At 40.0% G+C, this 4,900-nt stretch overlaps 1 non-coding gene across 1 annotated transcript; it reads left to right on the top strand.

The window, feature by feature from the left end:
* Positions 1 to 250: 250 nt before the first annotated feature.
* TRNAK-CUU (transfer RNA lysine (anticodon CUU)) lies at positions 251 to 324 on the top strand. Its single transcript has one exon. It is a non-coding gene; the product is annotated as a tRNA-Lys (tRNA).
* Positions 325 to 4,900: the final 4,576 nt, after the last annotated feature.

Raw genomic sequence — 4,900 nt, 5'->3', positions numbered from 1 at the left:
CACAAATATAATTTTTGCATTATATATTTACCTATCTTATCGATAATCATACCCAGGCAATACTTGTAGATCAATACACCAAAGACCGAGAAGAACAGACGCTCAAAAAGCCAAAACACCTTCATGTTTGCTCGTTCGACTTAAGCAAGCAATAAATCAAACTAATTTGTCAGCAAGCCCCCAGTTGGGCAGCCAATAAATGTGGTAGATTGAGAGAGGGCTTAGCTCTCCCTCCTCCACAGAGTAAGAAACCACAGCTAACTCAGTCGGTAGAGCATGGGACTCTTAATCCCAGGGTCGTGGGTTCGAGCCCCACGTTGGGCGCCAATAAATGTGGTAGATTGAGAGAGGGCTTAGCTCTCCCTCCTCCACAGAGTAAGAAACCACAGCTAACTCAGTCGAAGAGCAAAAGCTATATATTTACAAGCATATATGGAAAGCAGGTTATATATAACACAATATATACAGGTATTTACAATATATACACAGAAATACACAGCAAAGACAAATAACACAACAAAAATCCCTCCCTCAGGGAGGGATCCCCTCTTTGGAACCCCCTCTCTCTCCCCCTTACCTCCCTTTTTCCCCAAAAAGGGGTTAGAGAGAGAGAAAGGCAAGTTACTAAGGAAAAGAGTTGTTAGCAAGCTTCAAAAGCCCATGCAGGATTAGTGTTTGCTTATCTGAAGGCCAAGTCCAGCAGTTCGCAGAAGAAGCAGGCAGGGAGAACAGGCTGAAACACCAAACTCCCCCAACTCCCAAACCGAACTGAACTGAGGAAAAAATTTTCCAACCGCTTCACAATCTAAAGCTGAATTTTTGTTTATCAACCAATGAAATTAGTTTAGAATATCAGAATGTTTTGGTTCTAGTACCAAAAACATTAGCCAGTGTGTTCCAGCAGTGTTTGTTCTTAAAGGCACAGCCTCAAACGACCACACCTATCCTATTCTACTCCTATTCTATTCTATTCTATTCTATTCTATTCTATTCTATTCTATTCTATTCTATTCTATTCTATTCTATTCTATTCTATTCTATTCTACTCCTATCCTATTCTACTCCTATCCTATCCTATCCTATCCTATCCTATCCTATCCTATCCTATCCTATCCTATCCTATCCTGTTCTATTCTATTCTGTTCTGTTCTGTTCTATTCTATTCTATGTTAACTTCCCTTATATCAACTCCATGGAGCTTTGCTTTTCTCTTCTGATTCTCCTTCCAATCCTACTCAGTGGAGGAAGGCTGGGAGCAGCCATGTGGGGCTCAGTTACTGGCTTGGCCTGAACAGGGCAGTCCTTTTGGGGGCCCAAAGGGGAATCCAAGAGGTTTAGATAGCAAGAATTTCAACCACAGCACGTAAAAATAGCTGTCATACACATTTTCTTTATTAGCTAAATCACACCTGTTTAGGATCTTAGTCAGTTTGCTTACATACTTGTGCTATGTAAATCCTGATGTACCCTGTGTGTTCCCTGTTGGTGATGCTTATCATTGGTGGAAATGGGTCAGAACTGTCAAGTTGCTGTGTTGGGTCATGCTGAATTATGAAATGATTATGCCATGGGTCACTAGGCTGAGCTGGTATTTGTATGTCACCTTGTCATTTATCAGTAATCTCACTCACTCTTCTGATAGCACAGGGGAGAACACCTTCCCACCTCTAGAGAATTTTGAATGTCCCTGAGACAACATGCTCTTGTTGCTGTTTCTCCTGAATGAGTCTCAGGTCTTGTCTGGAGTTGCACATTTATTTTTTCCCCCACAAGATTATCACCCAGAGACCTGTCCTAAGGCTGCATAGTTACAAGTGGCAGGGTGTGTGGGAAAGTGTCTAGGACAGCTTCTTTATAAGCACAGCTATGTATGAAGCTTTACTCAAAGTGCCATGGCACTTAGAGATGTGATCTTTATTTTGTGGACAATTTTAACTGTAAAAAACTTCCTCTGAACCAAATTGCCTTAGTAGCAGGGTACTTTCCCAACCTGAACCCACTGCAGCTGCTGCACAGTTCTGGAAAGCTGTGAAATGCAAAAATGGTATTATGAGACACTTGAGGCCTCAAAACAACTAACTCACATAACCTTGCTTCATTTACATGATGGTGAATGTAAAATTTCCCTGCTCTGAAGGGAGGCCTGAATTCTTTATTCTTTACCCACAGTATGTAAATATAACAATATTTTCATAAGTCTAAGAATGTGCAGGATAATTATAATTTAAAATAGCACACTTGAAAATCTGTTTTTGAGCTCTTTGTATTGAAAAGCATGTAAATTTCTGGAGAAACAAGATAAAAGCATAAAAATCCCCACCCAAACCCCACACAACAGCAACAAAAAAAAACATATCACAAAGATATTTTAAAACAAGAAATATATAATTATTTTTTTGCTTTTTTTTGGTTCAGTTTCTTTTACCAAAATAGAGAAAGTTTAAACCCATGGTGAAAGCTGTTTGAGTGAAAACCAGCCCTTTGCTTACATACAGATTTTTCCTGGAGAAGTTCTGATATTCAGTTACAAAACTGGTGGTTTGTTTGGTTTGTTTGTTTGTTTTTTAATAACCTATTTTAAGAGTGCAAGACTGCACAGTGACACTGCCATCCCTGGTAGTAGTAAGCAGCACATATATAATAGAGACATATCTTTCCTCTTCCTACACAACACCTTGATTTCTTATGCAACGCTGATCCAATAAATATAGTGACATGTGTAGCTACCTGTCATGGGTTATGTTTACTTAACAGCCAAACTTCCACCCGGCTACTCACACACTCCTAATAGTAGGACAAGAAAACAAACCCAGAAATGATAAAACTGTCTGTCAAAATAGAAACAAGAATATTTTTTTCACTAGTTGCAATTGTTGGCAATGCAGACTCATCTTGGGGATTATAAATTTAATTTACTGCCAAATAAAACATATTTGGATAGTAAGAAAACATTAAACCACCTCTCTTTTCCCTCTCTCCTGGGCTTATCATCCCTCCTTCCCTCCAGACACCCCTGAGAGGAGTCCCTGTCATCCATAGATTACTGTCCATTTTCCGTTACCTTCTTCAGGGTAGATGTGGTAGTTTTAGGCTATACCTTTAAAATTTTCCACAGATCTTGAGCAGAAAAGTAGTAAAATTTAAATAAACAAGCCCTATGAGGAGAGGCTGAGGGAGCTGGGGTTGCTTAGCCTGGAGAAGAGGAGACTCAGGGGTGACCTTATTGCTCTCTACAACTACCTGAAGGGAGGTGGTAGACAGGCAGAGGTTGATCTCTTCTCCCAGGGAACCAGCACCAGAACAAGAGGACACAGTCTCAGGCTGCACAAGGGGAGGTTTAGGTTGGAGGTTAGGAGGAAGTTTTACACAGAGAGAGGGATTGCCCATTCGAATGGGCTGCCCAGGGAGGTGGTGGAGTCACCATCACTGGAGGTGTTCAGGAGGAGACTTGGCAGGGTGCTTGGTGCCATGGGTTAGTTGATTAGGTGGTGTTGGATGATAGGTTGGACGCGATGATCTTGAAGGTCTCTTCCAACCTGGTTTATTCTATTCTATTCTATTCTATTCTATTCTATTCTATTCTATTCTATTCTATTCTATTCTATTCTATTCTATTCTAAATCACTATCGGGTGTAAAAAAGAAAGTAAAGATAATTCTAAACAATTCCATTGGAGAGATACAGAACTTAAACTGGTTGTACCAAAACAATTTATCTTGTTGCTTCTTCAGTCTGAAGAGACACTAATTTGCTTCTGCTTGACCTCGGCTGCATTGTTTGATATTAACATACCTCTGCTCCCTTCTCCCTTCTTTTGTACAGGGGGGTCTGGGGAGGCAGGGAAGGAGAAGCTAGTAGCTTCCCCTGGTCTTTGACTAGGGGTGCTCTTCTGCTGTTTGTTAATTGCAAATACCTGTAACTGTTGTACATACTGTATATTTTGCACATACTCACTGCATTCCATTGTAGGTTGTAGTTTTTCCTGTAAATACAGCTTTCATTTGCTTCCAACTGGGCTGGGCTGGCGAAGTTAATGGAGAGCAGGGGGGACTGAATTGCAACCCACCACGTTAGTCCTAGTCTATTTAATAGCATTATATAATAAAACATTTTGAGGTAGGAGGTTCTGGAGTGGCTCAAAGTATTCAAGATCAGCAAATGTGATCTGGGCATATTATAGATTTGAATAGTAGCATGACTTCATCCTTGCTGTCTTTATAACCTCCAGCTGATTCACTTCTTTTATGGTTTCTGAGCACTATCATTTTGAGCTAGCTGCTGTCATGTGTTCAAGATCTCATTCTTCAACAATAACAGCCCATCACTCTCTAGGTAATGTTAAGATTATCCTTTTCATTTACCTTTGACTACACTGAATTTTATTTAACATGTTTTTTTCCTGCAACTATTTTGTGCAGCTCATTACAGATGATCTGTATGGTTACTATCAGCAAATTATTGCAAGATCATCCATGATAGTCTTTACTAGCAAAGACTGGATACAAATTTCATTTCTTAGTATATGCCATGCTAAAGCCAATATGCAGAGAAAATAACAGTTTTTAGTTGTCCCATTACCCTTGCATGTCTTTATGGGAGAATTTACTAAAAACATCCTATGGGCAAAGGAAACTCATAAAAACTCCTGACAGCTGTATGAGCCAGAGCATGGTAACTTTGATTTGAGGCTTGTCTAATGCAAAACAATTCCCTAAATGCAGTGCCAAGGTGGTACAATCTGAGCAAAAGATGAACTTAGTTTTTTAGAAATTATCAGGTTTGTGTAGCTTCCAACGGGGCGAGGGGGCAAGTATGACTACACACCATACAGCACCACATCTTCTATCCCTTTGTGTGAGCACTGTGAATACCACACCATCTTGCACTTTATCATTAAACT

The sequence above is a fragment of the Dryobates pubescens genome, chromosome Z, assembly GCF_014839835.1.
Source record: "Dryobates pubescens isolate bDryPub1 chromosome Z, bDryPub1.pri, whole genome shotgun sequence".
Lineage (NCBI taxonomy): Eukaryota > Metazoa > Chordata > Aves > Piciformes > Picidae > Dryobates > Dryobates pubescens.
The sequence above is the reverse complement of the archived record's forward strand: the minus strand, read 5'-3'. Positions and strand labels throughout refer to the sequence as shown.